Raw genomic sequence first — 23901 nt, 5'->3', positions numbered from 1 at the left:
GCAGTAATTTCGCGTCGCTATAGCTGAACACGGCAGGGACCGATCAAGACAAATTCAGGCCCAAGGCCTACCAAATTTCCCGGGCTCCTTACAAACTATTTTAAAATTAAATAACTTAAGAGTAGTCCTAACAATAACAAAAAAAAAATATCTACTGAACAGTATAATTCAAGAGAAACATTCTAAAAAATTTTGAAAGCCGACAATTGACGATTATTTTTCCAAAATAAAGTTTACGCATGTATATATTAAAGCAAAATATAAAACAACGTAAATGTTAGGTCAAAATAAAAATAGTTAGCCGATCTCAAACAATTGATATCAGTGATTTTTGCTAAGAGTCACTGATTACCTGAATTATTTTTTATTGCAAAATGTAATTCTTATTTATTTAGTACTACTTAAACCAACACAAAGTTAGCCCAGCTTTCATTAGTTTTAACGATAAGTTCAGCATGTATGCTAAAATATTAAGATTATTAATTATAATTTTCATTAAAACTACATTTCAACGCAAAAAATATCCAAAAGAGCCTAAACTATATCTACTCATAGAAAATTAAAAAATCATTTAAATAATAATTTAGAAATAACACGTTTTAAAAAATTAAAATTCATAATCAATGAAAAAGTTATACTCAAAACATTTAATAGTATTCAATAGTAGATACATTTAAAAATATTCAATACAATACACTTTTTAAAAAGGTTTTTTATTACATTTTTTCAGCAAATAATTTTAAGAGAATTCCAAAATCCTGTTTTGTAGTATTGTCCGATTCAACTTATAACATAAATTTTTCCTGCTTTAAAATTTGGTCTTAAATATTATTAAGTACATATAGAAGCAGAATATAAAAAAGGAAACCATGTTATGTTCAAATAAAAATAGTTGAAAACATTTGAACTCCTCAAACAAGAACTATCGTGGACTTTTGTTGTGTCATTAAGTTATAATTATTCATTAGTTAAATTAACATAAAGCTAGCCCACTGTACTTTCGAATTTGATTTGTGCAATGTTTACGTGAGTTTGGTTGTATCATAATATAAGGAAAATGCATTTTTTAGAACTGTTTCTTTCAGTATTTAAAGGAAATAGTAACATTGAGGACCTTTTTGCTAATTTTTAAGGCCCCTCAGAAATTGTGGGCCCTAGGCCCATGCCTAATGGGCCTAGGCGATAATCAAACTCAGTGGGCATCCTCATTTACAATTTATTTTCAAATATTATGTACCTGATTTTATTGTCCTGCCCTATAGTGCATATAACTTCTGTAAATTTACTACGGAACATTCCTCATGTGTAACTTGGAGATCTGTAGACAGAAACATGCTTACATCTGTACATTCCCTAGCAGCAAAACAACTTGGACCCTCATTGTGCCAATATTCATGAATCTTGACTCAATAAGGGTTCAAAGGACAGTTATTTTGCCGATAATGGTACTATATAGAATTGTCCGATTCACCGATATTTTACTGCCACTTTACAACCGATATCAGTCCTATATAGAATTGTCAGAGTCACCCGATATTTTATATTCATTATTTAGCCAATATAGGTTCCGTGTTGGCCAATGTAGGCCCTATATAGACCATTCTAAGACCAATATTTAAAAATCTGAACATCCCATCATTGGTCCTTCGGTACATATTCTTATAGAACGCGTATTGAGCTCAACTGGGGTCAAGGTAAAATTGTTGCTTGGGTTTACAGCCGTGCAATCCAGGGTCACTCTCGGGCTCGCTTCATTTGAAGGCCTCCTTGGTTCATCACAATCTATTCGTTTTCTTGTACTGATAAGACACAGACCAGCATTTCGAGACTTATACATTCTCCCGATGTCTCCTATTGAATCGGGTATAAATCAAATTAAATTCAGCGCAGTAACGAAACATCTTGCACTTAAATGTATAGTTTGTCTAAAATAAGAACTCCGCTAGCCATTCGTCTGGACCAGTGGCGGTGACTATGGTAACGAGGTATATCTATTTCAAGTAAGGGTGTAAGGTTGGCGAGAGAAGGTAAATCTTTTTCTCCGGTCTATTGTGTTAACCCTAGTAAACTATTCTTGTTTCCATAGCAGCAGACTGCCTCAGACTTTGTGGCTGGGGGAGTTCTTAGCGCAGACAAACTATAACTTTAGTTTCCAATATTACTTTTATTAAAGTAAGGAGACTTAGTTTTCTGTTTTAAATTGAACTGAAAAGGAAGCTAATATGTGTTCTAATCATCCCCGGAATGCCTTTTTTAAGAATTTCACTGCCAAAATTGTTTTTTACTATTGTCTTTTGACACAAATTTATAAGCATAAGCTTTATTTTACGCTTCATTCCTTAAAAAAAAAGAAGAAAAAAAAGAAAGAAATCCAATTTACGCATCATTACTTTTAATGGCGAGGGGAGTTCTTAGCGTAGGCAAACTATAACTTTAGTTTCCAATATTACTTTTAATAAAGTGAGGAGACTTTTGTTAGTTTTCTGTTTTAAATTGAACTGAAAAGGAAGCTAATATATGTTCTAATCATCCCCTGAATACATTTTATAAGAATTTCACTGCCAAAAATTTTTTTTACTATTGTCTTTTGACACAAATTTATAAGCATAAGCTTTATTTTACGCATCATTCCTCAAAAAAAAAAAAAAAAAAAAAAAAAAAAAAAAACGAAAAAGAAAGAAATGCAATTTACGCATATTTTATACCAGTTGAGCAACATTTTTTAACAATAATTTCACTTCCCATTTTTGGATATTATTAGAATCAATCCATTTCTAACTATACTAAACTCACTGAGTATTTTCTGTTAAATTCTGGAAAAGTTAAGGTCTAATATCGTAAGTTAATTACAGCTTTTTTAATTTTAATAATACCTATTTTCGATTTACTGAAAATGTTCTAACAAAATTCTCGGCAAGATGACATGTTGTTTTTCTAAGGGACAGTAAAATAAGATTTATATTTCTACTTATATTCAAAGAAACTAAAGTAGGTTTAGATTGTTATATTTGTCTCCCATCTCCTTAACTCATTCGATTGCTCTACAATAAGGTAAGACATATTGATCTTTAAAATATATGACTAATAACTAATGAGTAGCTTTTAAAGTAAGTATGAAAGAAGATAAAAAAAAACTTTTCTAATGTCTGATAACATTTTTAATGAAAATTTGAACGAAAAATTCTTTTTAATCTCGTTAAAACAATTAATAATAACAGGAACTAAATTCTTGAATTGGGAAAAGAATAAATATTAAATGTAAAATATCGTAATATGAATTTTATGATGGTATTTCATACTTGGATTTTTTTTTTATTAAAATAAATTTGTTATCTATTAATTATTTGTTATCTATTATTTGTGTTAGGTTACCTTTCGTAGGGTTTACCTTTTTCAGGTACATACATGTCCCACAACCATTAAATATTGTATCATTATTAATTATTGTAAATATTACAATTAAATATTGTAAATACACTCTATAACAAAAAAATCGAAGCACCAAGAAGCAATCATACGACTGCTTTGAAATTTCGTATGCATGAATGTTTTGAACAGATATGGCTGGAATGATGCCGACTGGGGACGTATAGTCTTTAGCGACGAATCCCGCTTCCAACTGTGTCCTGACGATCATCGAAGACGTGTTTGGAGGCGCATAGGGCAGAGGGGGAATCCTGCTTTCACTATCGCACGCCACACCGACCCTCAACAAGGCATTATGGTCTGGGGTGCCATTTCCTTTGACAGCCGGACCCCTTTGGTCGTCATTAGAGGTACACTTACTGCACAGCGGTACGTCGACGACATCCTAAGACCTGTTTTGCTACCGTTCCTTTTGCAGCGCCCTGGGCTGGTTTTTCAGCAGGACAATGCCAGACCACATACGGCACGTGTTGCTATGAACTGTCTGCAATCTTGTCAAACTCTTCCTTGGCCTGCCAGATCACCTGATCTCTCTCCCATCGAGCATGTCTGGGATATGATGGGAAGGCGATTGCATCTGCCACGGAATGTTGATGACCTCGTTCGACAATTGGATCGAATTTGTCAGGAAATACCGCAAGAGACCATCCGGGAGCTTTATCGGTCTATGCCAACGCCGTGTGGCAGCTTGTATCCAGGCTAGAGGCGGGTCAACACCTTATTGAACTTGTTACTGTAACTCTGCAATAAATTGTTCAATTGTTCTGAAATTTTAATCATTTACTATTCTGTACATTGTCTTCCTATCTATCAATTTTCGTTTCAATCGGACAATTCCTTCTTGGTGCGCCGACTTTTTTGTTATAGAGTGTATTATAAATATTAAAAATTTTTTACTTTCATTATATTTGCTTTCTCCATTATTTTAACACTGAACTTAGATTAACTCTATTTGATTATTTTTTCATTGCTTGCGTAACATTTACGTTTAGAGCAGTAAAGCCTCTTTGAGCCTTGATAGCTCAGGGGATAGAACGTTCGCCTTCCAATGAGGTGAACCGGGTTCGATCCCGACGGTGGCTGGTCGACACGAATTCCGTCTTGCACAGACCACAGTGCTGACGTGAAATATCCTCAATGGAAGACGGATCATGGGTTAGAGTCCCCTTACCGTCAGGCTAACGGTGGGAGGTTCTCGTGATCTTCCTCTCTATGTAGCGCAAATCCGGGTTAGTTCCATCAAAAAGACCTGCGCGAAGGCAAATTTCTCCCAATATTCGATTCAGGAGTTTCCTTATCTTCTGGATTGGGTTCAAAATTACAAGGCTACGGAGTTGAACATTTGTAGTCGTGAACCCAAAAATTGAGTCGGCTGTTCAACGACGGTTATAAAATATAAAAAAGTAAAGCCTCTTTCATCTCTATATTAATATAATGTACTTTTAGTCAAATCATGATTTTTGAAATATAGATTTAGGAGTACGAAAATTTAATGAGAATTTTAAAGAAGAGAAATATAATATATTGTAGGTCTCAGATTTACATAGTTACTCTCTCTCTCTCTTTTAAATATGGATTTAATTTATCCAAAATGCATAATGTCCGGAAAAGATATTATTAGTAAATAATGGTTTTGAAATATTATATTTTTCCAAAAATAACTTTTTTGCTATTTCTTTTAGAGTGATTACCTTAAAAGAAATTTAAAAAAAATTGTGACTGATTAAATATTTTCTTGCATTCATTACGCATGTTTCTTCAAATTAAAACTTTTAAGCAATTGCCGATGTACAATCTCAAATTTAAAAGTTTGAAATGCAAAGCTGGATTTATGTAACAAAAACAACTTACTTTTAAACTTAACTAAAAAATTTCTATGCTACCCAATTTCATTGAAAACGTTGCTGATTTTAAAATAACTTATTTCATTTTAGGTATCATTTAAGTTCATTTTTAATTATTTTAAATAACGTAAATATTTCAATTATATATATATATATATATATATATATATATATATATATATATATATATATATATATATATATATATATATATATATATATATATATATATATATATATATATATATATATATATATATATATATATATATATATATATATATATATATATATATATATATATATATATATATATATATATATATATATATATATATATATATATATATATATATATATATATATATATATATATATATATATGTATATATATATATATATATATTACATAAAAGTATTTGAATCAGAGCAGATTTTTAGCTGTCAGCATGCAACTTCACTTAATTATTGTATATATTTTTTTACTTTCTTAATCGAAAACAAATTTGTTTCATTTTCTTAAACAGTTCTATCTTTAGGGTTATTACTTTTGTAATATTTAATATTTTTTTATTTTTGATAACAGTTATTTTGTAATAAATATAACAATGGGACGATTACAAAAACCATAGAAAGTGAGAACTAATTTATGAAATATATATTGCAATTTAAATCTTTAATTGTATATTGTATCAATTAGTATATGTATTATTATTTTGGCAATTTAAAATCTAATGCAGATTTAGCCTTTACATATATCCTATATAATAGAATTAAATATTAGCTTACATCCAAATGAAAAAAATCCTTCGAGGATGTTTTTTGAACTGATTAAAAAACTCCATTTTGAAATAAAATAAACAAATCATTTTCACAGCAAAGTGTCAAACGCAGGAAAGTAATTATTAATAAAAATCGTAGAACATATTAAAAAAAGGAAAATACAATAATATACGATTAGAATTAGTTCACGAAATTAAAATATAAGTTGACTTAAAAATGTACTAAAAGTTTGGAAGACAGCCACAGAGTTAAAACAAAATTTAAGAGCGCCACGTTAAAATTTTCCCGACTGAAATGTCAAGAAAATGTTTGATTTGAGAGTCACCCCCTTTTTAAACTTACCTATCAGTTAGGACTACTCTTAGAACACCTTCTGTCTACTGGTTACATCGTATTTCTATCCTAAAAAGGGGCCTCCAAAATTTCCCTATGAAGCATTTATAAACAGGTTCAAACAGACAAGTTTTCTACATCCTATATAGTTTGTCTAAGGTAAGAACTCCCCTCGCGACATAGTCTGGGGCCGCCTGCTGCTATGGAAACAAGAATATCGCATTTTAGGGAGGGTAGCTTCGTTCTAGGACTAACACAATAGACCAAAGAAAGATATTCCCTTTCTCTCGTCGAAACATCTCCAAAACAGTGACCCCGCACCGCTACTTGAAATAGTCATACCTCGTTACCATAGTCACCGCCACAGGTCCAAACGAATGTCGACAATAGCTTCTCTTCACACCGGAAAAAAAGATTACTTTTCTCTCACCGACTCGAGCCAAAACCTGTCCTATACAGTGACACTTCACCCTTATTTGAAATAGTTATACCTTGTTATCATAGTTACTGCCACAGGTCCATACGAATGGCTAGGGGAGTTCTTACTTTAGACAAACTGTAGATATGCCGTGTTCGCCCTTAAAAATGATCCCCCATAAGTGTAGATAAAGCAGGGTAATTTGAAGCAGGGTAACACTTCCCTATTGTAAAGAGGAATCGACTAACTTAGTAAGTAAACGACACGAAGATACACGGGTATCGTCCAGACCAGAGTATTACTTCCTTGTGAGGGTGGAACAAATATTTTACAAAAGAGCATCATATCGATGTCGTTAAAGGATATTTTAAGTGTTGTTTTTGACATAATAAAATCAATAATGTAAGCAACATTTTTTAAAAAAATAAATAGTTTGAGAAAATATTGCCATTTACAATGGGGGTGTTAAAATCCCCTAAACCTCTCCCTTACCTACGTCCCTGAACAGCATTAACCAACGCAATATCAATCTTATTGAGGTTTCCCAACTCCTACTGGCTGCAAGTTTATAATTCCCTTTAAAAATTTATACTGTTTGATTTCTTGCGATATTATATTTATAAAATTTTTATTTGTTTGTTATTGTTTCAATGCACCATAATTTATTTGAAAATAACCGTATTATGTTATATAGTACCTTTTTACTTTAAAGTCCCGCAGTGGACTGATCGTTAAGACACGGTTCCCAGCAGATCACCGAAGTCAGGCATCACTGGCTACGGTCAGTGTGCGGGTGGGTGACCACTTGGATCAGTCTGCGTAGGGACCGAGGGTGTGCGGTATTGGTCCTCGTTAAACTGTGCTACCGTAAAGTGCTCGACTTCGCGCGCAGGTCGTCGGGCTACCGAAGCGGGGGTGCCATCCCCTCCGCAGAGGATCAAAATTGTGATGGCATGTCTCCGGATCATCCTCCGGGATGTTTCCCAGACCGTCGCCAATAGCCCATTGTGCAGCTCTAGTGCGACGTAAATTAACAACAACAACAACAACAACATTTTACTTTAAAATTCCGATGAAACTGCCGATTTGCATTTATTACATACTAAATGAATGTGCAACGCTTTTCAATGTATATTACTAAAATCTGGAAAGTACATAGTACAAAGCAAATATCATTTAACACATAGTTAATCTTTTTTATTTTCAGTTAATTAACTTGAGTGCTATGATCATGATTACTTGAATATGCTTTTTCTTTAGTTGTACAGCGCAAGAGGTAGGTAGGTACTTTATTTATGTCACGTCGCACTAAAGTTGTACAAGGGACTATTGGCGACGATCTGGGAAGCATCCCTTGGAATAATCTGAAGACATACCCATGCAATTTGGATCCCCTGCAGCGCGAATCCAATACATGAGATTCCTTAAGTTAAGCATAAATATAGAAATAGATCTGAAGAGGAAGGAAATTTCTCCTGATCGCTGTACCTGTGGTACTGCTCAGCGACCGACCACAGGGCTTTCGATTCCACAGATTTTGCAAGTGGATTACAGGATCGATCCCCAGCTTCCTCAGAAACGAAATCCAACTCTCTAACCACATGACTACCGCGGCACCTATGGCAGTCCAGTGGTTCGAGAGTTGGGTCAAGTTAGCATGGTAGGTAGGTACTTTATTTACATCACACTGTAGCAGCACAATGGACTAATGGCGACTGTCTGGGAAACATCCCTGAAGATGATCCAAAGACATGCCATATTTTAATCAACATGGCATCGCAATGATCCTCGGCAGAAGGGATGGATCCTTTCCTTGGTAGCCCGACGATATGCGCACGAATTCAAACACTTCACTGTAGAACAGTTCAACGAGGACTGATACCGCGCACCCTCGGTCCCTACGCAGGTTAATTAAAGTGATCATCCACCTTCTTACTGACAGCAACCAGTGATGACTGATTTCAGTATTCTACTGGAAACCATGTCATTACGATCAGTCCACTGAGGGACTGTAATAGTGATTCGAGTGGCGCATTTCGATAGCCAATTGTGCAGCTTACTACTTACAACTACTGCGTCTCCAAAAAGATTTGAAAGTTCAAAGCTTATTTTAAATCCAACAGACATGGGCAGCATGAAGCATACATAGCAAAACAAAAACTTCATTTTGATTTTGCTATCTTGCCCATGGAGTCTAGATGGATGATTTTGCCATGCCAAGGAAAAATAACATAACAGCTACGTTTTTTTGTTGGATATTGATTTACTTCATATGAAAAGTTTGAAAAATTTATTTATTAATTCGAGAAAATAAAATACAGGACAGTCCTCTGGAAAAGAGAGCATAAACTTTGGGAAATTCCTGGAAAGAATATTAAATGGACAGGGAATCGAAATATTACATGTATTGCAGGTATTCATATAAAAGGCTGAAGTATTTAAAAAGGCAGAATTGCTAGAAAACGATTTAATGATGGTAATCATCCGTCTAAGTTAAATTTGTATTAACTGATTAATTTATGAACTTATATTTGTATTCTGATATCTAGTGTGTTAACTGATTCGCGACACTACATCATTCATGTTTTCACCATGTGAAAAAAAAGTGTAATTACCGTATAAAAATGATATATGAAATGAATTAATCAACCTTGCTCTTTGTGTACTGTTCTGCCATATCTGTTGTATAACATTGTATTTACAAGCTTATATATTTCAGTTTATTAATTTTTTTCTATGTAGTTTGTTTTCGCCAAAATTATCCAACTTTTATTCATGTGCTGCTGTTTTCAGGTTGACATTTTTTGGACATAAAATCAATGAATGTGGATCATGAACATGTTGTCTCAGACACTTTATTTCGTTCTCTGTCTATAGCTATGTACTAAGTATCAAACCCAAAAGGTATGAATCCACAGGTATATAATTTAGTTTCTTTTCATAGAATTAAAACTTATTACTTCTCAAACTATTATTTTGCTTTGACTTACTGTTTAGTGTTCCTACAAGTCTTGTAAAGTAGTCAGAAGCAGTTCTTATTTGGAATTTTGTATTTGGATATGACCTAACCCTCCTCCCTGAGTTTTGTGGCATAACTATCACTCTAAATATTAAATACCAATTCTCTAATATCAAGGTGCCTAGCGTTTTTAGGTGCTTAAAAGTGCTTATTTTCGCTTTTTGTGTTTTAAAAGGCCTTAAAGGTGCTTTTTTCATTGGGTGTTTTTAAAAAGTGCATAATTTTCCCATTTAAAAAATGAGATTTTTCCTTTACCATGTTGATTTTTGCTACAAATTACACAAAAAGACACTGTTTACATTGATCTATGCAACGTTTTCCCAATTAATTAAATCCCAATCTATTTCGGGTTATTGTCAGTCCGTAGCGATGAAAACGCCATGCGTTTTACATGATTCAAAATTTCATGATTTTTGACAATTGTTAAAAACAATGCCATAAGGTTTTTTCTCTCTATTTATTATTATTATTATTAATTTTTTTTGACTTGACGGTTAAAACAAGATAAAACCGTCAGTTGTCAAAAACTTTCCAACCCTGCCTAAATATATATTTTTTTAAAGTGCTAAAAAATATTTTTTGAGTGCTAGAAAAGGGCTTATACATGGTAACATGATTCTATCCAGAGGTACCTTTTGATAGATAAAATCACCTCTCAAGTGACCTGGATGTGATATGTGATCATCGATTCATGGTCCACATTAAACAGTTGACTTGCTTAAAATATATGCTCAAAAAATAATAAATAAATAAATCCGGTGAATACTAGTATACAACACATATTAACTTGATTCTATCCGAAGGTACCTTTTGATAGATGAAGGTTGACAAAGTCGTTAATAAAATCCCCTCAGCTTCATGTAATTCTGTTTGATTTTATATGAGTTTTATTAAAAAAAATAGTTAGGTGCGGAGATACAATTCAAATTCTTAATAAAGGAATCAACTCAAAGGGTAATCAATATCTAGTAGCCACTTTCACCACACTTATGAAAATATCTCCAATTATAACTATGACTGTTTATTTTCTGACACATTTGTTACCATGGAACGATTTACCTTTCATCGGGTTCAGCAAAAATTGATAGAAATGAACTAGTTCTCTAGAAATCAGCCTATAATTTGCCCAGGGGTTTGTCCCGACATTTTGTGAAAGGTCCTGTTTTTGTAAAATTGTGAAAAAACTGCTCAGTATATAAAATAAGCATTAAGTCACTTTAAAAATTTCGATACGAGATGCTGATGGAATTTTTTTTCATTGAATATTTTTTTCTTTTCATAATTTGTTTAATAAATTGTGAATCAAAATTTTTTTTTTACTATTTCTGATTTCATTTGCGTTTTACATTAATAATTTCATAAAAGTAAAGTGTTAAAAGTAATAAATAAGTTATGGGTTATTTATTAAAAATAAATATAATTATAGCTATCAAATCCATTGCTGGTTTAAAAAAAGAACAGGAAAAGAAAGAAATGGTCTTAACTTTCGGAACCCCCGTGACTCTCCAGGGTTACGCGAAACACCTTTTGGAAAAAGAAACCTTTTTTAAAAAGTTTCTTTTTTTTTTTACTTTTTAAATCTAGTGGAATGATAATATCCAATATCATTGTGTTGTTTCTTTTTTTGTAAACTTTGTCGGCATTTTCAAAACTTGACCATGAACGGAAAATCTACCGCGGGTAGTTTAACTACCACCTACATTGTAATACTCCCACACTCACCATGGACCACCCCCCTTTCCCAGAAAGCTGGATTTGATATAAAAGGAGAACGTCAGGCAATATAAATAGGATATCCCGCAATGCAATGGCCTTTTGGCAAATGCGTTTTTGAAATGGCTTTCTTTATTTTTAGTTACCCATCTTTATACAGAACAAAACAATAAGAATCCATTATTTATTTATTTTTAAATTGGACTTTTTAAATCAAATTTTTGAAATACTGAAAAGTATTAAAAAAAAAAAATTTTGCTGTTAAGATTAAATTGGGTGTGTCATCAGGGGTCTGTCCAGACATTTTGTGAAAGGTCTTGTTTTTGTAAAATTGCGAAAAAAACTACTCATAATTTGGAAATATAAAATAAGCGTTAAGTCATATTTTTTCAACTAGGGTCCTGCTTTTGTTAATTTGTGCAAATAGGGTCCTGTTATTGCAAAAATTGCTAAAAACCTTTCCAAGAAGTTTTTAAATTGTGAATAGATACAAGGTTATGCTCAACAATTGCTGCTACTAAATTAGAGATGCAACATACAACTATTTGGTATTTAGCCTGTACTGATGAACGCAGAATATTCATTTCGGGCGAATAATGGAAACAAAATCACTCACATTTTTAATAATTTCAATGGACATATTTTAAATAACACAACTTAGTAATGTATCACTTTTAATGTGTTCCACATTAAGTAAACTTAAACAATTCTTAAATTTGTAATATTTTATTTAAAAAATTTCCAGAAATTAATTTTTATTTACATAATATTCTAATAATTAATTTTATGAATAAATATGAATTGATCAATTATTTATTTACAAAAAAAAAAACTATCATTTAATATCAATAAGAATGTTGACACTATGTTTGTAAAAGTAGAAATATTTTCTTAGATTACTACATTTAGAATTTAAACTTAAGGACACTTGGAAAACTTAGTTCGTTTAGAATCGCCTTTCTTTTTTTCCCTCAGGATTAACAAAACAATAATGAAGATAAACAAAATTGTGAAGGGTCCGATTAAAAGATAAATTATTTTGTGAAGGGTCTATTTTTATGGAAATATATTTTGTGAATGGTCCGTTAACAGACCCAAATTTCTTCTAAAACGACCCCTGTTGTCTAATGTAAGAACTCTCCTTGCCATTCATCTGGACCCGTGGCGTTGACTATGCTAACAATGTATAACTATTTCAAACAGGTGTGTTGTGTCATTCTTTAGGGCAGGTTTTGGTTCGTGTCGATGAGAGAAAGGGAATCTGTTTCTTTGGTCTCGCGTGTTAGCCCTAGAGTGAAGTGAAGCTTCCCTCCCTAAAATGTGATATTCTTGTTTCCATAGCAGAAACGGCCTCAGGCTTTGTGGCGGGGGGAGTTTTTACTGTAGACAAACTATATGGAATATACAGATTATATGTCTTGCGTTGCCTCTGTTGTATTTGAAAATCCATTCGCAGAGAAACATATTCTTTCTTTTACTGAGGTAATTCTTGCTGTAAGGCAATGAGTACTAAAAAAAAAGTTTAGAAATGGAAGTGTAAAGATTTTTTTTACGCATAATGTTTGTATGTCAAATTCTGCTGTTAAAATAAAAATCTGCCATGGGCATGTACGGTTTTTTTAAAAAAAGAAATTACATTTAGTAATAAATTAGTTATTGAAGAAAAAGTTAAAAATTAAAATTCCATATAATAAAAAATCATTTTTTAAAAAAAATATTGAGTAAAGCTTGTTATAAATATACTAAACTACCTAATCATTTTTCCACTTCTGCTTATTGTAAATTTGCCGTTCCTAATGGTCAGAATATTTCTGCATTTTATGTTTTTGTTTTCCACGCTCTTAACCTTTGCCATGACACTTCTTTAAACTCCAAACTTCTCCTCCTCGCTTGTTGCTAACCATGGTTTTACCACGGATTAAGCATTTGTTAAACTCACTTGCTCGCCTCACCTCACCGTCTTCTTTTAAAATTTGCAGGGAACTTTGTTATTATACAATTTTTTTCTCCCCTTTGCTATCAAATTATCTTCTTTTAAAGTCATTATTAGGTAGTTTAACAAAATTAAATTTGTCTCTTATAGATCCTATTGAAAATTACTGGAGTATTTACCTCTTTCTTAGCCAATGCAACCTTGGCTACATCAGACAAACCAGACGCTCTTTAAAACCTTACTAGAACGTGATACAGGATGTGTAGAGTTTTTAAGAAGTGCTTAGAGGTACTTTTTTTATTTATGTTTTTTACACGCCCTTAAAGGTGCTTTTTTTGTTCGGAGTTTGTAAAAAGTGCTTAATTTTCTATCTTTAAAAAAAATATTTTTTCTTTGTCTTGTTGATTGTCGTTCTAAATTACAAAAAATGCATGATTTTCACAATTTTCTCTGAATTATTCAATATTTATCAGAAACTTGTTTTTTTTTATTTATTTATTTTTTATCATGATTATGTAAAGTTTTTGACGATGTTTTTGAACTCTAAACGATAGTAAAAAATAATTTTTATTGCTGCACAGATCCTAATTCTAATTTTTTTATTTTGGAAAATTATTAAAAATATTTTTTGAGTGTTTAAAAGGTACTTATATTTTGTTTAAAATCTGGCTATGCACCTTGTAATAGATATGTCTGTTATCAAGAATAATGTAAATCTTCTATTGCTGCACACTGTTAGAATCTTGTCATTGAGATATGTTCTATTTTGATTGTTCATCTTATTTTTGAGCGATTGAACCATGTCAGCTTTTATTTTCATCTGTATATTTTTTAAGACAGTGAAGTTTTTGAATCAAATAGTTTTAAGCATAACTTAAAGCACATTTGATAACAATTGTAACTATGTAATTGTGAAAGCCAATGAAAAATGTTTAATAAAATAGAAAAATTATTGTTCAAAAAATGTATCAAACATAAATCAGTGGTTCCTCTTATTACACATGTAATAAAACATGTATAATATTGTAACATATTATAATACAGGGTTCCTACACGGTCAGGAAAACCTGCAAAAGTCAGGATATTCTAAAATTAAGCTAAAAAGTCAGGATTTCTCTTACATATTCATAAAGTTAGGAAAATAAAAAAAAACTATTGTTCATTCAAAGACTGACAGGCAAAAATAAAGTTTCAAGGAAAAATTCTGTAATTCAAAATATGTAATTTCCACATAATAACATTCCTCTTTCCTTTGTAGAACCTGTCCTGTTAGCAATTTTCCTCCTGTTTATCCAATGATAAGGAATTTTTGATGGGGTTGCTAGGTTTATTGCTCTTTGTGTGAATAACTGGTTTACAGACAACAGTAGCTGAAACAACAGCAGAAAAAGCAATTTTTACTGTTTTGTGATGCTGTCAAAAAAAAAAGAAGAGCAAAAGAGTTTCTTAGAGTTTAATCCACAGAAAAAGAGATTAGATAAATATTTGCACAGAGAAAAAAAAAATTGACAATTTGTTGGAAGTTATAAAAATTGTTCTTATCCTCTCTCATGGTAACGTAACAGTCGAAGGGGTTTTTTCAATTAATAAAAGCTTATTGGTTTGAAACCTCAATGAAGACTCTATTATTTCACAAAGGCGTGTGTATGATTATGTTTTATTTATAAATGGAATAAAAAACATAGACATTAATGAAAAAATGCTAGATGCTGTAAAAGGATCTAGAACAAGATGGAGACATGCATTAGAAGCCTAAAAAAAGAAAAACGAAGAGAATAAAAAGGCTGGAATTTCTAGAAAACGAATAAAAGAAAAGATAGATGATTTGAAATTAAGAAAATCTAAATTGACGAAACAGATCGATGTTCTAGATTCCACCACAACTTGAGTCAAACAACAAAATATGTTAAGAAATATTATATAACATAGGAGCCCCTGAGTTTCTCCGGAAGCTTACAGTATTACGGAAATAAATTTAAAAATACTGAAAAAGAAGAAGACATTTTTGATTTTATTTTTCCCACAAGTTGCATAATTTTTCTATCTGCATTTTTATTTGTATATAATTAACTTTTCTTGACTTTTTCCCCTTTATATTTCAATATTATCTTTTAAAAGAAAAGTCAGTTTGAAGTGAATTGGTGATTTTTAAAAATTTATAACTTTAACAGATGTTCTAGTATGTTTTAAGAGTAAATATTATTTGAGGATACTGATACATATCTCGCAGATTTGAATAACCCTTTATATCCTGACGAGGCTCGTGCATTTGGTTCCACTTAACATTGAATAAAATAATATTTCCATAATCCAACAGATTTTCTTGATCTTTTTATTTAAATAGTTTTCGTATCTAACTACAAAAACACACTAAAAGTTTTATCTAATCATGATAATTAAAAATATGTTTCACAAGTTTTCTGAAAATATAATTTGGGATAAAGTGCTATTATGCAATTCCACTTTAATATATAAGTGTTTATCTTATTCAATATATGATATTTATGACTAAGTAGCATATTATTACTTATTGAAACTGCAATGTTAAAAGTTTTGCTGGAGTGGGAAACGGCAGGTCAGGAATTTTATTGTAAAATGTCAGGATAAACCTGCAAAAGTCAGGATATTGTTTTCTCAAAATAGTGTAGGAACCCTGTAATAATACTATATCAACGAATTATAACATGCTATAATTCGTTGAGAGTCTAAGCAAACATTACCTATTCCTAATACAGTCAGATCTGTTTATCTTGAATCTCACGGGAAAGGCGAGAAATTTGATATAAAGAACTTTCAAGTTATACAGGTTACTTTAAAAAATTAAATTTAATTAAGAAATTCAATTAAAAGTGCTTTAATTGTTTTTAGTAGAAAAGTATTGGCATTTTTTAAAAATTAATTATGCCACATAGTATATCTATTTTAATATTTTTTTTTTTAACATACCTTTAACATTGAAAATAATCTTTTTAAAGATTTTTGACGTTTAACCTTCTTTGCTTCGTATGCTGTTTGCCGCTAACCACAGAGTGTCTGAATACAACAAGTGGGATTAAAAATTAATCTGCCTGCCATCACCCGATGACCGCTTTTTTCGTTGAGAATGTACTTTTTTTTAAAATTATTTTAAAAAATTTGAAATTTTTATGAATATTTTAGTTTTCTTAAAATTACTTTATTTCACACTTGTTCCTTTTTTACATTTTAGAAATGAACCTTGTAATATTTAACTTATTATGAGAGATTTTTCAAAGAAAAAGCCTTACAATACTATTATTATTATTATTTTTAATTTCTTAACACTTTCTATTTTTGGAAAAGTGGCCACTGTTAAAAATGCTACAACTGGCCAATTGCAAAATTTACAATTATTCTCGATCTTTAAATAAGAGAAAGTGTTCTTCAATTATACATATTTAAAAATTATGTTGGTATGTCAAATATTTATTAAGGTATAAAATTCATTTTTTTCCTATTAAGTTAAATGGATGAACTTTATGAAAAGAAAAGATTATTATGTGAATTTTTGTATTCTATATACACTGTAATAAAAAAATTAGTTTAGGTAGTTGATATTATTAGGAAAAATTTCAGTCATGCAATTATGTTTAGTTGATTTATATTATGAAATAATTAGATTGAAAGATGTATATTTATATCTTGTTGTTGACAGGAACTGGTACTGATTCAGAAATACTTAAAATAATTTTTTGTGCTTTTATTATTCATTTTGCTTGGTATTTTTTGTTATATATTTTATGTTAGACGTTTTGGTAGCTAACGGTTTTAGTCATAAAAGACCTTTGTTAAACCCCTTTATTTAAAATGCTTCTGCCAAGTCAAATGTTTTTGTAAACTTATTTTATTACAGGCATAACTGTTGTTTCTGGGTGAATAAATTTAAAGAATTTATGGAGCTAAACTGCACTACAAGCTTAGTAATTTATGCTTTTGAGATGGTATAATTAAAAAATTGTCATTCACAATAGCAGAAATTTTTTGGCTTATTAGCCAAATGTTTTTGTAAACTTATTACAAAATTATTATTGTTAACTTATTATAAAATTAGTCTTATGTTTTTGTAAACTTATTTTATTACATGCATAACTATTGTTTCAGGATGAATTTATTCAAAGAATTTATGGAGCTTAACTGCACTACAAGCTTAGTAATTTATGCTTTTGAGATGGTATAATTAAAAAATTGCCATTCACAATAGCAGAAATTTTTTGGCTTGTTTTAAAACACATAATGAAATCAAGGATACAATTTTCATCCGTTTCCTAAGTTGTATAGATTGTTTTTATCCTTAGGTAAGACTGTTTATAATTAATTGAAATTCGAACAATTATTTAGAGTTTTTAATTTTTGCTGTTGTTTAGTTGATTGCTTATTTTAGATGTGCATTAAAAAAGACTTTTAAATTTTGCTTAAATTTTAAATTGGTTTATCACATATTGCATTCACACTTACAAATTACATACTTATTTCAAATGGTATTGGCTGAGCCGGGATATCCTAGTTGATAGGGCACTGGGCCCATATCCAAGAGGTCGTAGGCCCGATACCCGCCTGCGCGAAGACTCCCTGTGTAGTAAATGGTGACTGATGCACGTTAAATCTATCGAGTCTCAAAGTTCTTCACGTTCCCGCAACAAATCATACCTCTGGGGATACGGATCTAGGAGTTCTCTTGTCTTCTGGCTGGGCTCAAAATTACAAGGCTACTGAGTTGAACATTAGTAGTTGTAAACCCAAAATTGGGTCGGCTGTTCAACGACGGTTATTAAAAAAAATGGTATTGGCTCATGACTTCAGGAGTCTAATGAAAGGAAAACTACTGATTAAAAGTGATACCCTTGTTCAATGCTTTATGGCGGAAGAGACTACAAAGGACAGATTATCCAAACGCCTCACTCTCTCTAACAATGTGACTTCATCCAGCTCAAGTTTTCCCACCAAACTGGCCTCATCCAGCTCGCGTAAAAAAGCTCCAAACTTTAGCATTTCCAGCAATATCGTCATCATGGACTCAGCCCATGAAAAAAAAAAAACGTCTTTATACCCACCCAGAGGGTTTTTCACGATTTCATACCTGCCAAGTCTCCTGTTTTTTTTTAACGAAGACTGCTGTATTTTGCTCCTATATCCTGTTTAACTATATATTCTCAAATTTCTCTATTTGTTGAAGAAATTAAAAATTAATAAATTGTCAATAAAACATCCGCTAATGGCAAAAATACTTCTCTTATGCCTCAACAGATGGTGCTGTAGCCAGTACTGATGTTGAGTATTAATAGTTTAAGTAATTATAAATAATGGTTTTAAAAAATCTTCTTTGGATTAAGATTTTATATACATATTTTTTACTTTGCTAACTGTAAGTGCTTACATTATTTCCAATTTTGAATTTCCCTTTTTGACTTACAATATTATGCATGATTTATCAAAACTTACTCCGTTATTTTATTTCTTCAATGTTGGCAGGTATACGGTTTATTATTGCTGATATTTTTCTGTTGCAATTATTAAACCAAGTTATTCTTTAAAATTATAAACTTAATGTTTTATATATTTAATTTTATAACTTTTTATCCAAAATTATATGAAGTTAAACATATTCAATTAATCTGAATTTTGTAAACAAAATTTAGCATTAATGAACTAAATATGTGGAAAAAAAATAAAGTACATGATGAGCCTATTTATTATTATATTGTAAAATTGTAATGTTATTTATCTATAATACAAATTATGTATAATGTGCATACGAATTCCACTTATTGCCTGGAATTCTAACTTTGTGTAATTGCTTACTTCTCCAATATACTCCAACTTTATGTGGTTAATTACTTAATCATGTTTGTAAAAATTATAGTAATTTAGTTTTTTAAATATACTACATTTTTATCAAATAAAAATTTGGTTCATTTTACAATTGCATGTAATGAAATTTTAATAACAAATTGGAATTAAACTGTGTACAATTTCACATTTTTTAACATGCATTAAAATGTTTTAAAATCTACAAGAAAAGTGATTTTTTTATAATACGTATAAAAATTGTAACAAGCTCATGATAATTACAACCAAGGAAAACATGAATTTATTTAATAAGTGAGTACTCTACTCTAAGGACACATTCCAATATTTGCACTGTTTTCCTGCACCGATCGTTCCAATATGAAAACTGGATACACCAGTTCTTTATTCAATCTGGTGTCACCAGGTAGACACGGAGTGCACAAATCTTCTAGTTGGTTTGGTCAGTTTATGTGACGTCATTACCTTTATATGTTTATAAGCTTCATTTTTATTTTTCATCTGTTAAGATCGTCATCATTTTACTGTATTTTTTAATAGATTTTATTATAAAATTATAACAAAATTTTTTAGCTTCGAAAATAAGTTTTCTTGTATTAAATTTAAATCTAATTATTGGTATTGGAATTTTATTGTGTTCATGAATGTGCTCTCATGTTGATGCAGTTTATTGCATTAATAAACTCAAATGTTTTATTTCTGATATTAGTTTAAGTTTGTGTTTGTTTTCAAGACCAAGATTGCCTCCAAATTTTGGTTTGTCTGGTTATTAGTTTAACTTGATAGATTTGTATCGAAAAAAAATTAATGCTGGTGATTTAGTTCAATAGACATACTTATCGATTTGTTACGATAAAATTTTGGTAAATCAAACAATTATCTGAACCATTATTCTCAAATTTGTGATAGAGTTTTCTGTATTAGTGATACAATTTCAGCATTAGTAATAGAAATTTAGCTTTAAAAGCAAAAGCTCATGCTTAAATATTATTGTTTTCTCTAAAAAATTCTCTTAAATATTTTCGTCCACTGTATATTATTTTAAAAATCAACAGATGTAATCAATTTTTGATTGTTAAAACATTTTTGCGTTTTAAAATTTTTTTTACATCCTTTCTATAGTTCATAACAGGACTGGAACAATGAATCCTAGCTTAATAACAAATGATACTTTTAGTTTATATTGTGTTAGATTTAATATAAGTTTGTTTAAAGGGAATTCAAATATAAATCCTACTGAACGAGCCGTTCATTGACCTGTGTTCTTAAAACTAAGCTTTCAATGTCTTAAGCTTAGGTTGGTATTTGAATTTCTTTTTTTATATTGAATTGTGGCGTTGCGGTCTGAAATGCAAAGTCCGAACTACGAATCTCTGACATTGGACTACGTCGCTTGTAGCCGATAATTGACGTAAACCTCATACCTGAATGGAGATATGCGTGAGGGGCGAAATCAGCAAAACGCGCACAGTATGTTTTGGATATAACTTGGCCGCCTCCCCACAGCTTGCTCTCTCTCCCCGTCGGTTCTAGCTAGCAGTCCGGCATGTTCTCGACGGTTACCTTTTCGCAGTTTTTTTCTATGCTGCTTCAATGTTAAAGTGGTTAAGTTTTATATATGTTAGAATGTTTTAGTTAAATTTACAAGTTTCCTAAATGTTAATAAAGATAGTTATTTATTTAAACTTAGTGTTATTTATGAAGAAACCTATACTCCATTCTCGGAAACATTTTCATGTGGAAGAGTTTCCTAGAGTTAGATTTCTTTTTAGAGTTTAAGTGGGGACTCTAAGAAAGATACCAAACAACCCCACAGAATTATTTCTGACAAAAACAACATACTAGTGATGATATAAACATCTGTTTGATTTGAAGCCTCTTCAGTACACATGCAAATCAATATCTTAGATTAATAACAGATGATACTACTTAAAAGTTTAGCTTGTGTGAAAGGATTCTTAAAAAGAAAAACCGATGGGAAAGGTTGTTGATTAGCCTATGTTATTGCAGCAAGGGTTTTTAATATCTTGAGATTTTAGGTTAATATTTAAATACCTTTCATACATTTTAACTGAAATAAATTCTGAACATCACGATATATATTCCAGCATTATATGACATGATAATATTTCCACAATATGAAGATTTTATATTCTACTGGTAATATATTATTTCATGTACTATATATATCCATATACTATATATACATTTATTATTTCGCAACTTTTTTGTTTCAAGTCTTCTATTTCTTATTAATAATATACTACTAAATGTAAATTTCGGAAAAGAGATTTTAAATAAAGAACAAAATAAATGGGCTTTTGACTGACCTGTGTCATCTTAAACTTTCAAATTAATATTTGAACGTATTTTATAAATTTGAATTAAAACATTTCTGACAACTACAATACAACTTAGTAATTATGACAGGGAGATTTAACTTAATATGGCACATACCATTATTTTACAATAATTACAAATGATAGTTTATTTGAAAAGATTTTAAATTTAAACTTGATGGCAAAGGTTTCTGTCAGTATATGTTGCTATATCAAAGCAAATTTTAATTAAAGTATTTTTGACCAATATAAAATATTTATTTTTGCAACAATGCCAGTAGATTTCATAATACATAGTTGAATTTCTTATTTAAGGTTTTTTCATGGAATTCAAAATTCTATTAACTTTATCATTAGTTCACTTATTATTTTGTGGCAAAACTTCTGTTTCTTAATTTTTTTTAATTCGATATTTCATTTATTTATTTTTTGTGCTTTATAGCAAAATGGTATTGGCGCGTTAAAACTTTTCTTACTAAATGAAATAATTGTTTAGTTTTGATGGAATACTGAAGCTGCCACTTGTAACAAAATTGTTATATCTTTGCATTTTTTTTAAACACAAACTCATTTAAAGTAAAGTCTAAAATATATACAGGTAAACCAAAATTCATCTTGAGTTAATTTATCATCAAGCTAATCATTAAAAAAATTTCACGGCTTCTTTTTCTTTTAATGCGAAGTCTGTGTTTTTTCGAGCCGTCCTGGCTGAGAGAATAGAGCGTTCGCCTTCCAATGAGATGAACCAGGTTCGAATCCCAGTCGACACGAATTCCGCATCTGGCTTGGACCGACCACAGTGCTGACGTGAAATATTCTCAATGGTTAACGGATCAAGAGTTAGAGTCCCCTTACCGTCAGGCTAATCTTGGGAGGTTCTCGTGATCTTCCTCTGCGTGTGACGCAAATGCGGGTTAGTTCCATCAAAAAGTCCTCCACGAAAGCAAATTTCTTCCAATACTTGATCGAGGAGTTTTTTTGTCTTCTGGATAGGGTTCAAAATTACAAGGCTACGGAGTTGAACACTAGTATTCGTAAACCCTAATTTGGGTAGGCTATTAAACGACGGTTATAATGTAAAATAAAAGAGTCTACGTTTGTTTCACTTAAAAGATTTAAAAATTATCTATTTCTATAAATTTTTCTTATGTGGCACTATAAACTAGGGTATTTCTCTGCATAGTAGCAACTCTTTACTGTTGTGCAAATGAAAATACAACTTTAAGTGCTTCACAGTAAATTTCGTAAAAATTGGCTTGACAACTATTTTCTTTCTATTGTAATGCTATGAAAGGTAAAATAAAATTTCAAATAATTGATGAAACAAAATTTAATTTAGAAAAAAAATCTTTATTTTGAAATTTTTATCGCTTATATTGATTTTTCTTTTGCAGGGCAGCATAGTTATGATTGATTTTTGGGGTTGTCTTAAGCAATAATTTAAATAGTGTTAAAAAATAAGTATTTATTTCGATTCACCTTAAATAAGAAGTCTAGGTGCCGGGATAGTTTGGTCGATAGAGCCCTGGGCCCATGTCCAAGAGTTCGTGGGTTCGATCCCCGCCGGTCGAAGACTCACCGTGTAGTAAATGGTGATTGATGCACGATAAATCTGTCGAGTTGCAAAGTCCTCCATGTTCTCATAACAAATCAATACCTCTAGGGGTACTGATCCAGGAGTTTCCTTGCCTTCTGGATTGGTTCAAAGTTACAAGGCTACGGAGTTGAACATTAGAAGTCGTATACCCAAAAATTGGGTCGGCTGTACATCAACAGTTATAAAATATAGAATAAAATAAGAAGTCTAGAGCAGCGATGGCTTCGAGGATAGAGCGTTCTCATTCTAATGAGGTGAACCGGGTTCGAATCTCGGCGATGACTGGTAGATACGAATTCCACATCCGGCTTGCACGGACTACAGTGCGGACGTGAAATATTCTCAGTGGTAAACGGGTAATGGGTTAGAGTCTCCTTGCCGTCACGCTAACCGTGGGAGGTTCTCCTGATCTTCCTCTCCATGTAACGCAAATGCGGGTTAGTTCCATCGAAAAGTCCTCCACGAAGGCAAAATTCTCCCAATAGTTGATCTAGGAGTTCCCTTGTCTTATGGATTGGGTTCAAAATTGCAAGGCTACGTAGTTGAACATTAGTAGTCGTAAACCCAAAAATTGGGTCGGCTGTTCAAGGACTGTTATAAAATAAAAAGTAATAAGTCTTGACCGGGATAGCCTGGTTGGTAGGACACTGGGCCCATGTTCAAGAGGTGGGTT

At 31.2% G+C, this 23901-nt stretch overlaps 1 long non-coding RNA gene across 1 annotated transcript; it reads left to right on the top strand.

Annotated features, from left to right (window-relative positions):
* Positions 1–8233: 8233 nt before the first annotated feature.
* LOC139426777 (uncharacterized) lies at positions 8234–16971 on the top strand. Its single transcript, XR_011637989.2, has 3 exons — positions 8234–9280; positions 9598–9722; positions 13620–16971. It is a non-coding gene; the product is annotated as an uncharacterized LOC139426777 (long non-coding RNA).
* The last annotated feature ends 6930 nt before the right edge of the window (positions 16972–23901 follow it).

This window comes from Parasteatoda tepidariorum, chromosome 9 (assembly GCF_982258835.1).
Source record: "Parasteatoda tepidariorum strain Cologne lab strain chromosome 9, Ptep-v5.0, whole genome shotgun sequence".
NCBI classification, from domain to species: domain Eukaryota; kingdom Metazoa; phylum Arthropoda; class Arachnida; order Araneae; family Theridiidae; genus Parasteatoda; species Parasteatoda tepidariorum.
The sequence above is the reverse complement of the archived record's forward strand: the minus strand, read 5'-3'. Positions and strand labels throughout refer to the sequence as shown.